The sequence below is a fragment of the Phascolarctos cinereus genome, unplaced genomic scaffold (assembly GCF_003287225.1).
Source record: "Phascolarctos cinereus isolate Bilbo 61053 unplaced genomic scaffold, phaCin_HiC Scaffold_9;HRSCAF=440, whole genome shotgun sequence".
NCBI classification, from domain to species: domain Eukaryota; kingdom Metazoa; phylum Chordata; class Mammalia; order Diprotodontia; family Phascolarctidae; genus Phascolarctos; species Phascolarctos cinereus.
Genome location: NW_027556402.1, coordinates 97,638,631 through 97,651,023, shown reverse-complemented (window position 1 = coordinate 97,651,023; position 12,393 = coordinate 97,638,631).

The window sequence follows — 12,393 nt, the reverse complement described above, 5'->3', positions numbered from 1 at the left end:
GAAAATAGAAAATGTCAGAGCCAGAATTTGAACCTCATCTTCTCATTCAAAATCTACTACTTGTTACATTGTCATACTGTACTCTTCTTCCTTCTTCCTTATCACAGCTAACTTTTCCACATGTGCCCTTTATCCATCCCCTTCTGTGTTATCTGTGACCTTGTTTCAATATACAGCCCCTCTCATAGGTTCATCTTTAATATCTTTCTTTGAAATGGCTCGTTTTCAGTAATATAAACATGTTCATATCTAACCTAATCTAGAAAATCCATCCTTGAACTTATTGTCTTCTCTCTTCCTATTTTCCACCAAACTTTTAGAAAAAGTCTCTACTCTGTTTCCATTGCCTCAGCACTCATTCACTTCACAACCCCCTGCAATAGTCTTCCATCCCCACTATTCTACTGAAATTACTCTTTCCAAGATTACTAATCATCAATCACTTCTCAGTTTTGTGGGTTGGCTGTGTGCATGTGACTATGTTACACAACTTCCAGCTAATAGATTACATCTGCTCAGGAGCTGTAATCAGCTAAACAAGTTCCACCCACCCCACTCACCCAAGGAATTGGCAAGTAGAAGATGGATATCAATTGGGAGTAATTTCCTGGCCATTTCTTATGTAGTTTACTTTTGAAGTAACTCTGATAGCAGGCAGTACATCCCTTTCCCTTTGGAAAGATATGGGGAGAAGATTGAAAAAGGAGTAAATTTGAGGCCCATTACTGAAGTCACAATAGGCTCCAAGTTTTCTGTGTTATATCCAAGGGAAATCTGTCTTCTCAGCTCTATATATGAGTAGGAAGTGCTTTTAACTCAGCTTCTCATCAATAGAAACTGAAAAATGAGTTTCTATAACTTGAGGCCTAGGGAGAAAAGGCAAGAGAGAAAGACAGATTTCAATCACAAAAATGACTTGGCATTAAGAGGGTCTGGGTTTATCCTCTAAAGGATGGTAAGATCTATTATCTATATTATATTCAGATAAATTACTTCATATAATTGTATCCTTGATTTTTTGTGATCTTTTGTGATTTTTGTGATTTGCATGATATCTAGTAGTTAGAGCAAAAGCCAGGAAAAAAAAAGATTTTTTACTGTTACCAGGGATGCTGGTGTCATACAAACCCTAATTGGATAAATTCATCACAAACTCTTTACATAATGTGCCAAGTCTCCTAGTTGACAAAAGGGGAAGATCTGAGAGGCAGCCATCTCTCTGAGGGTCACAGAGCTTGAAGGTTACCTCCTGAATTCCTTCTGGTGTTAGATGTTGTTCACAATTGGTTGGAATAAGTGTTTTGTTGATTGTTAACTAAAATCAGTCCAGTCATGGCTACGATGTGGAATAATCCAAAGCCTTTTTTTCAATTCTCAACTTTCATGATCTATTTCTAATGCTTTATAATACTTAATACCCCAGATTTCTTGCTTCTTCTCATTTATCTACCATAATACTTTACTTTCATAGTTATCTTTCTATCTCCTTTGATGCCTCTCTTTCTTCTTCCCTCCCTTAAGTTTAAGAGTGCAACAAGGTTCTGTTCTTTGTCATATTGTCTTAGGTGCATTTTCTGTGATTTATCCACTTAGATGACTTCAATAAATCAAGCTTCTCTGCAGATAATTACCATATCACTATCTCCACACAAACATCTCCAAACTCCTATTCCATTTTTATAATAGCCTGCTGGATAGATCTCCATGTGGATTTACCCTAACACATTTAATTCAACATGTCCAATACATCCTCTCCTCACAGATCAACCTTCTCCTTAATTTCTGCATTTCTATTGATAGCATCACCTACATCAAAATGTCGGGGTCATCATGGAATGCCTTGTTTTTCAATGCACATATTCATCCAGTTGCTAATACTAAAGATGCTACCTCTACAAAAACTCACAATTACTCTTTTCCTTTCCTCTCCTACTACAGTTACTCTGACTGAATATGTAGCCCTCATTTTCCTTCCATATATAGCATTCACTCTTGGGCACACTCATAGTGGTGCAGTAGATTCTCGAAGTGCAACTACTATCTAGAACATTCGAAAGAAATAGAGGGTTTTGTCACTGTTCAAATGTTTCTGTCCTGTCCAACACTTCATGACCCCATTTGTGGTTTCCTTGGCAAAAATACAGGAGTGGGACTTCCGCTTCCAGGAGCCAAGATGGGGGAGTAAAAAGGTAGATGCTCTCACCCTTCCCTATCAACCTCTGAAAACCCAGAAAATATCACCCTAAGGGAAAAAAAACCTGGAACAGCTGAACTAGAAAAAAGACAGGGAAAAGCAGTGCAGGAGCCCAGCAAACAGGTCTCCCAGTGCCTCAGCAAAAATAAGGGAAGCAGCACTACAAAGGGCCCCAGGCAGATAAGCACCCTACAGCATTCACCTGAAAGGAGCCAAAGAAAGCAACCTAAAGTCTTCCTAAAGCCCTAGCCTTCTGATTCCAACTCGACACCAGGTAAGCTGTCAGAACCCCAGGAAGAGATCCTGAAGCCCAAGTGGTAGAGTGGGAAAACAACAACACCTGGACCTCCAAGTGCCTCAGTGAGGGTGGGGGGAACCAGTGGAAGTCAGCTCAGAAAACCACAAGGTACCTGGGCACTCTACCACAAAGGAATCTCCCAGTACATTAGCAGAAATGAGGGAGGCAGCATTGCAAGGAGGCCCAGGCAGATAAACACCCTGCAGCACCCATCTAAAAGGAGCTGAAGAAAGCTAAAGGAAAGGAAAATCAGGCAACCTAGCATTGCCCAAAAGTTCCAGCCCTACTGATTCCAGCCCAACATGAGGTAAGCTGCCAAAACACTACAGTCTCCAATTGCCAACATAAGAGTCCCCAGCACACAAAGTCAGTGACCAAGACATAGGCTCCCAACACAAGAAGCTTAGGTCAGTGCCCTCTGCTCCCCAGCAAGAGAGCTCAATCTCTTTAAAGGCCAGGGAATAAAGAAACCATGAGTAAAAAGAAATGTACCATAGATTCATACAATGAGAAGAGTGGAGATCAAGACAGAAATTTTGAAGAGGACAACATTGTCAACAAACCCACATCTGCAACATCAGAAGGGAATATGAACTGGTCTGAAGCCCAAAAAGCCTTCCTAGAAGAGCTCAAAAAGGATTTTAAAAGTCTAATGAGAGAAGTAGAAGAGTCCTTAAAAAATACATTGGCCAATTGGAAAAAAAGTACTGAAGAAAACAAGTCCCTAAAAAACACAATTGGCAAACTGGAAAAAAAAGTACACTGAAGGAAACAAATTCCTTAAAAATACAATTAGCCAATTGAAGAAGGAAGTACAAAAACTAACAGAAGAAAACAATCTGTTAAAAATTAGAATTGGACAAATGGAAACTAATGACTCTGAGAGAGCAAGAATCAGTCAAACAGAAATGAAAAATGAATAAATGCATGAAAACAAAATACCTCATTGGTAAAACAACTGACCTGGAAAATGGATCCAGGAGAGACAATTTTAAAATCATTGGACTACCTGAAAATCATGATGAAAAAAAGAGCCTGGATGCTATCTTTCAGGAAATCATAAAGGAAAACTGCCCTGAAGCCCTAGAACCAGAAGGTAAAATAACAATAGAAAGAATACACCTCACACCTGAAAGAGATCCCAAATTGACAACACCAAGGAATATAATAGCAACATTCCAAAATTACCAGATGAAAGAGAAGGTGCTGCAAGCAACCAGAAAGAAACAATTTAAATATCATGGAACCACAGTCAGGATTACACAGGACCTTGCAGCTTCTGCATTAAAATAGCGCAGGGTGTGGAATATCATATCAGGAGTTTGGATTGCAGCCAAGGACCAACTACCCTGCAAAAATGAGCATGATTTTTCAAGGGAGGAGATGGATATTCAATGAAATAGGGGACTTCCAAAACTTCCTCATAAAAAGACCAGAGCTCAACAAAAAAATTTGATCTTCAAGTACAAGATTCAAGAAAGACACAAAAAGGTAAATCGGAGAGAAAGGTACAAAATGGACGATGACACTTGCAACTCTTGAGACCTGTATTGCTATCACACCATGTTAAAGGAGTATACATAAAGGAGTGGATATTAATTGACTTTGAAGTAATAATAAAAAAAATCTAATTAATTGGGGTAAATGGATCCAAGTAAGTGGATTAGTCTGATCTTAGAAAATGTACTGTGAAAGGAGGAGGCAGACAAGGGTAAATTACATTACAGGAAAAGACAGAAAATCCTATTACAGCAGAGGGAAAGAAGGTAGTGGGGTGAGGATTGTTTGGACCTTACTCTCATCAGATTTGGCTCAAGGAGGGAATAACATAATCAGTTAGGTATGGAAATCTAACTGGCCCTATGGGCAGTAGGAGAGAAAAGGGGAAAGAAAAGGGAGGGGGAATGGAAGGGAGGGGGAAGAGGGGGTAGGGGGAAAATAGAAGGGAGGAGAGACTGAAGGAGGTGGTGGTCACAAGCAAAGTACTGGTAAGGGGGGGAAGGGAGATAGGAGAAAGAAAAGCATAAACAAGGGGAAAAAAGGATGGAGAAAAAGACACAGATAGTAATCATAACTGTGAAAGTTGAATCACTATCCTTTTTTTTCTCTTCTGTTGAATTTTGTTTCCTCTTTCTGATGGTTCCTCCTATTGGCTTTACTTTTCACTTACAACTTCACTAATGTGAAAATATGTTTAATAGGAATGTAAATATATAGCTTATATCAGAATGTGCACCATCTTGGGGAGAGTGGTGGGGAGGAAAGGGGAAAAAATTTTAAACTCAAAATCATATGGAAGTGATTGTTGAGAAATCAAAATAAATTAATAAAATTTAAAAAAAAAAACAGGAGTGGTTTGTCATTTCTTTCTCCAAGTCATTTTACAGATGAGGAAACTGAAGCAAACAGGGTTAAGTGACTTGCCCAGGGTAACACAGCTAGTGTCTGAGGCCAGATTTGAACTGAGGTCTTCATGACTCCAGGCCTGGAGCTCTATCCTCTTCACCACCTTGCTGCCACTCAGAGGAGAAACATTCCTAATGCTACAACTCATGAGTTCCCATTGGTTTGCTTTCCATTAACTATTAGCTTGTAGTACAATTTGCTCTTAATGTACGTATTTACTTAGATGTATGGACAATAGCTATAGAACTCTGCCTCCATAAATCTGAGGCATACTCTCCTAAAAGTGTGAATAGCATTCATGGAAAAATTCGGCATGACAAGTAAGAGAATGCATATACAAAGGCAGTTAAATCCAGAACTACAGAGCTTAGGAGTATTTTCTCTTTTCATGTAGTCCCCTCCAAAGCCATGCTCTCAATTACCAGAACCAGTTCTCTCTCGAGTCTATAGCTAGCTCTTTATTATCATAAAAGGTCATGCATCATAGTCAATCATAGCACAATGTTGCTGTTACTGTGTACAATGTTCTCTTGGTTCTGCTCATTTCACTCAGCATGAGTTCATATAAGTCTTTCCATGGTTTTCTGAAATCTTCTCCCTTATCATTTTTATAGCACAATAATATTCCTTTACATTCATTTACTATAACTTGTTCAGCCATTCCCCAAATGGTGGGCATCCTATCAATTTCCAATTCTTTGCCACCACAAAAAAATAGCTATTATAACTATTTTTGTGCAACTAATTCCTTTTCCCTTTTTTATGATCTCTTTCGGATAGAGACCTCGTAGTGGCATTGCTGCATCAGAAGATATGCACAGTTTGATTGGCCTTTGGGCCAATTCTAAATTGCTCTCCACAATGGTTGGAACAGGTCATAGCTCCACCAATAGTTCATTAGTGCCCCAATTTTCCCATATCTTCTCCAACATTTATCATTTTCTTTTTCTATTATATTAGCCAATCTGATAGGTGTGAGGTGGTACCTCAGAGTTGTTTTAACTTGCATTTCTCTAACCAATAGTGATTAGAGCATCTAATTCATCCTTTGAACTCATCCAAGCAATTTCCCTAATCTTCCTATTGCACTGATCATAACAGTCCTTTACTTACAAACCTCCAATTACTCCTTATTTTCTACTGAAGAAAGTATATCTCTTCTTCTTAACAAGGAAATTGAAGGACTGGCACAATGTAACTCTGACAAATCTTTCCAGTCTTATACTATTCTCTTTCCTGCATGCCAAATGATAAGCAACTTTTACTATTATCACCATCCCCATTTTTACCTTATTCTTTCTTATCTTCATGCCTTTGTAACTTTCCTCATCCATCTCTTCTTATTGAAGTCTTTCATACAATGCAATGACATTTCTCTTTGAAGTCTTATCTGAGGCTATTTTCCTATCCCTGGTACAAAAAAGATAAATAGCTATGTCTACCTCATCAAAATTCTCATAACATTTTATCCAGGTACATCATTTTTGTTTAGCATATGTTCAGCATATGTATGAGTTTTATCCCTTTCCTTAGACGCTAAGGCTATTGAGAGTAAACATAGCTTGTATTGCCATTGTTTAGCACAGTCTAACATAGTAATATTTGCGCATAGGATCATAGTTTTAGAACTTCAAGCAAACTTAGATGTCTAAGTAGTCTAAACTCTTTATTTTCCATATGAGAAAATTGAGGTCCATAAATGTTAAGTGACTTTCCCTAGGCCATATACACAGTAACAGAAAGATTTTGGACCTAGATCTCCCAATTTCAAGGCCAGTGCTCTTTCTAATCTTCTTATACCTTACTCTATGATCCAGTGACACTGATCTCTTTTGTTGTTCTTTGAATATAACACCCCATCACCTGACCAGACATTTTCATTAGCTGTCCCACATTCATAGAACTCTCCATATCTCTACCTCCAGGCTTCCCTGGATATCTTCAAGTCTCAGCTGAAGTCCTATCTTCTACAAGAAGCCTTTCCCAGTACTTTGTAATCTTAGTGTCCCACTTGTGAGATGATCCCTGATTATCAATATATGTGAACTATGCATTAGACCTGTATATAGACATGTTATATGTCTTTATAATATACATTTAGTATTACATATAATGAATATAATATATACTATTGTATAAATATTTATGTTAAATTATTTAACACAGTTTCTGGCACATAGTAGATGCTTAATAAATTATTACTGATGGACTGATTATAAAATACTGTGTTCTTTATTTTTCTTAGCACAAAGGGAGGGAGTACAATCTAAAGAATAGAAGGTAAGATTGGGAGTTAGAAGACTGGAGTTCAATCCCCACCCTAAGGTTGAATAAATTTAAGTAGCATAATGACTTCTTTTTGTTTTCCTTGATCCATCTGAGAAAGAGTATTTGTTCAGCCATCCATTAACCACATATTTATTTCATATCTACTGTATGCTAGTACTGTGCTGTCCCAGGCACACATAAGGTAGAGTAAAAGGCATCAGAAAAAGCTAAGAAAGCAGCCCTACTTTCCCAGATATTCAAATTGTTACCAACTACTTTTTGATAATTTTAAGGATGAAACATGCATATAAATAGATTTTTCTAGTTCAAAGGACTAAGGAAATAAAAGTGTGTTGAGTGCAAAAACATTAAATTTGAAGAAATATACATGTTATGGACCATTCCTCAAACTTTAAAGGTCATTATGAGGTGGAACAGAAAGTATGGGATCAATCAATGAAAGTGACCTTACTATTTTTTTTCCCAGCAATTGAATCTCCTTATCAGCAAATGACCATGCTCTCTATTTCCTTTCCATTTTCTGGAAACTGTCAGATATTCCTCTCAAGGGCAGACTTCTCTTTCCTAAATATGCGCTAGTGATTTGAAGCTATGGCCTTTAGAATGAGTTACAAATCAAAGAAAACCCTTTCCACATTTATATGGAAAGGCAATTTTATTTCAACAAATCCAATTAAGGATAAAAATAAATGTGTATTATATTCATTTTAAATAAAACCAAGAGGGGTTAAAAGTATGTGAAACAATATCAAATATTTCACAATTTTAAAAAGCAAACATAATACTAAATAATAATTATAATAATTGACATTTATATAGCCCTTTAAGCTTTGCAAAGTGTTTTCTACATATTTTCTCATTTCATACTACCTCGAAACCTGTGAAATAGATGCTATTCTCTTTATTTTATAAATGAGGAAAATTAGTCCAAGAAGGGTATAGCCCATGCCACATAATCAGCAAGTAATTGAATCAAGATTCAAGTCTAGCATTCTATATTTTTAAAATGTTTAAAAATAATGGCATATTCACTGCTTAATTTTTTATCTTATCCAAAAGCTATTTTCCAAACATTGCTAGAAATGTGTCACTACTTTTTTGACCACTAATTATTCTCTCATGTGGAGTTATTTTTGTTGTTGTTTGTTTTTTTTTTATAATTTCTTTCCTTTTTGTCTCTAATCAATGCCCCCATTTTGAATACTTTTTGGTAGTGGCTGGGGAAGACTGGGTGGAGGGAGTTCATTACACCATCATATACTACTTCTTTGTATTGGCTATATTTGCTTTGTATTTTTCAATGTATATTCACATACTTGGGTTAGTTAGACCACATAAAAACTAAGTGGACTAGGTAGATCAGTTACTCCATTATGATGTCATCATTCAACAGATGCAGAAATTGAGCTTCCAAAAAGTTTCTATGACATACAGAGATTATTAAGAATTTTTGCTTCTGGAGAAAATTCAGTTGGCTGATGCAGACTAAAAAAGTAGTAGCAACTATGGTAAACAAGACCGTCTAAAAGTGGGTACAATGAAGTTGGGAAATGGAATGATTCATCCTCTATAGAGTTTTTTGTGTGCATCGAAGAGAGTTGAGGCTAAAGTGGCCCACTTGATAGGGACATAATGACAGGATCCTGGGGAAGGTTTGAACCATGGCAGTTTTATTGTTTGTTATTAGAATGGGCCACTAGAGGACTGGGAGGTGAACAGAATGTACAGTAGTTGCCACAGGAACATAAACCATCTACCTCCATCTTAGATATTAGTACCCTAGAGAGAAACCCTAGTCACCAGATGCTAATTATAGTTCTAGAGATTTCCCCAATATTACATAATTATTTATTGCCAAGTTGAAAGTGAAAAACTCATCTTAGCTGGAAAGATGGGCAGAAAAAGGGTTTAGACAGCATACAACATACACCACAATAAACTCATAATGCATTTTTGAACTAAATATTAAATGGCACACCACTTAAAAAAAACTAGAAGAAATAAGATCAGGTACTTTTGGCAGCTATGCCTGGGGGAAGAATTATTTAACACTCAACTAATAAAGGTAATATATAATTATTTAAATTATATGAAAATTATTTTTTCTTTATATTCTGTTGTCCTCTGTTCTTTACCACAACACTTATCATGTCACAACAAACCAAAGAAATGTGCCTTAGAAGTTCCAACTTTACTCCAGACATTAATATTCACCCAGAATTTTTTTTTTAACTCCTGGGTATTTGACCCCCTCTCCCCTCCAAAAACAACAGTCTTTAGAATCATTAGTTAAGCTAATATAGATTTGGAAAGCCTGAAAGAGAAGCTACCATATGGTTCTCACCATTCTCTGGCAGATATTACTATCATGATGAACTCATTCTTCGTAAAAAATATTTTTTTTTCCCTGGAAATCATCATATTCAAAATCTGTCATAGTAAGAGTTAGTATATTCATCATACCTGACTAAATAAAGAGAGCATTTGGGTCAGCATCAGTTTACTATAACATTATAAAGCTATTCTTTTGTCCTCTGCCTTTATGAATAAAATGAATCTTCTATTAGCAGAAATGTGGATATTTGAAAGTTTTTAATTGATCAGCTAAAACTACAGAGACATTTAGTTGTAAATTTATATTTCCTGGGTGGCACTCTTGAGATCAGCAACCTGGGAGTCAAGTCATAGCCTACAGGAATTAAAAGCTTTTACCTTTCACCTATAGTTTCTAGCCTTCAAGCTTGTTATGTTTTATATTAAGAAATTCATAAAATCAAAATTTTAAAGATGAAATTATCTTAGAAATAATTTGAAGTCCTAATGTTTCATTAGAGGAAATTAGAATTCTGATAATTAGAATTACCTACCCAAGATTCCAGCTAAGTAGAATGGCTAGAATTCAAAACAATATTCCATGACTCTAAAGTCAATGTGTCACTACCTGAAATTGGTTTTCCATGTTTATGTTCTTTCTTCAGTAAAGAGGATGAAGAAAAGTGAGTATTCCCTGTCCTCCAACTCCCCACCATGAAGCTTCTGACAACAGTGATTCATATCTGTTTCCAGGGTGTCTCATAACTTCCTTAAGTAATTTCTTAGTGTATCAGCAGTTGGACAGCTCAGAGTTTCTTCTCTCAGAACAAACTCTATAATGCAATAAAGTTGAGCTTACTACTGGAAGCTAAAGTTCTTTCAAAGGATTTGCCAAGGTACTTGAGATATATAAATAAAATCTGAGTCATACCATGTAGCATATTGTTTTTAGCAACAATCCAAGAGCCCCATTTCTCTTGTTATTATGCTCAGAAGCAGCCAAAGAACCACTGACTCTCCTAAGAGAGAATGTTTTCTCATATTTCCCACTAATGTTCAAAAATTTTAAATATGGCACACCCCTCCACACTAGTTTCTGAATTATAATATTGAGAGAAAATACTATTATACTATTATACTACTAACTATTATTAATAACTAACTATTAATTTGTAATCCATACTTTTCCACCTATTTTTAAGACCCCACTTCTGGAAAGACCAGTCAGCCTCTGAAGGGCATGACTAAGTGACATGGTTACTCCTAGCCAACAGGCATTCGATCATTGACTAGGTCAGGCAGGACCCCACCCTGATTTCTGTTTATAAACAGAATCCAGCCTGGGTAAGTGCTTTCCCTGAAGGAATAACTTGATCCCCTCCTTTAGAGTTAGGGCAACCCAAAACTCATGAAGGTGAAAACTAGCCAGAGAGGTCTGGATGGAAATGGCTTCCCTTGCCCAGATGCCTTGAGGCTGCTGAGTTTCATGTTCAAAGCAGGAGGAGCTGAAGACTTTTAGCCCACTTCTTCAATAAATGTCCACCAATAAGGGTTTAGTTTCACTTATTTGGGGAGTTCCCTGTCTGAAGGTATACACTTGATTTAAAGTGTTTCACACTTTCCCTTAGGGTCTTTGGTTGCCAAAAGAAACCACCTACCACCAATTTATTGATTATTGGCTAGCCTTATTAATAACTTGATTAATAATACCGGGAAACCTTGTCTCTTGAGGTTTTATTTGCTACAGGATATAGAGTACTTTTCAACAGATATAAATGTCTCTTCAAAACTTACCCCTAACCCCTACTCTAGCGTAAAGGGCCAGATGTGCAAATTAAAGCCTAGGAAGAGTAATAGTTATCTATTGTAATTAAAAACTTATGGAATTCAAATTAACCCTCAATTTTATTCTGTTACATGCATAATATATTAACTGTAAAGCAAGACTCTACCAGTTTCGGTCCATCAGGGAAGCTGTCTAGCTAACTTTAAATAGTCAGCCATGTCTTTTTTATATGTGCATGATCCTTGAGACTTGGAGTAGTTTTTGTTCCAGCTTTGCATTCCCAACACCCAGCCCAGAGCCTTATACAAGGTGGGTATTTAATAAAAAAAAAACTTGCTGGATTCAATTGGATTGAATTGGATGACCCACTAAGATGACCTTAGGTAGCAGAAAGTCAACAGAAGTCTAAATTTGTTTTTAGGAAAAAGCTTCTTTTCCTTCTTTAGAAGACCTAAATAGTGATCTTGCCTCCCCATGGTAATCTTTCTACTCTTCTCTTCCTCTCTTTCCCTCACTCTTTCCTGATTCCCCTCTCTCCCCCTTTTGCATAGTCATTTAATTTTTGAAACTATCACGTATTTAATTCCAAAGAATTATCTTTATTTCCCTGCACCATATGTGACTATCAGTTCTATATACACTATATTTCTGGTTTAAGAAATACTTTGGAAGGGCTCTAGTGTTTGTTCCTATTTTGTATTTTGAAAACACTTAAGTGTCTTTGTTTTATTTTTAATATTCTGCCTAATCTTCATTTTCCTTTTCACCACTATTACTAACACCATGATATTTTCTTTGCTTATGTATTTGAACTTTTGAATAGTCTTTCTTGAATTTTGAAATATTTTAAATCTTGAATGTCACTAGTTTGATAAACAATGTTGTTGACAATATTTTCAAGCCATGAGCCCTTGGCAAAGTCCTCTACCTTATGTGATCCTGTTTCCTTAATCTGTAAAATGAAGATAATCATACAGAACCAGTGGAAAAAAGATGTTTGCAAATTACTTTGTAATTATAACATTTCAGGGATTTACAATATTTTTTAACATGAAAACTGTCCCAGAAAGCAGAGCACAACCCTTTTCACCCATATTGCTTTCTAAA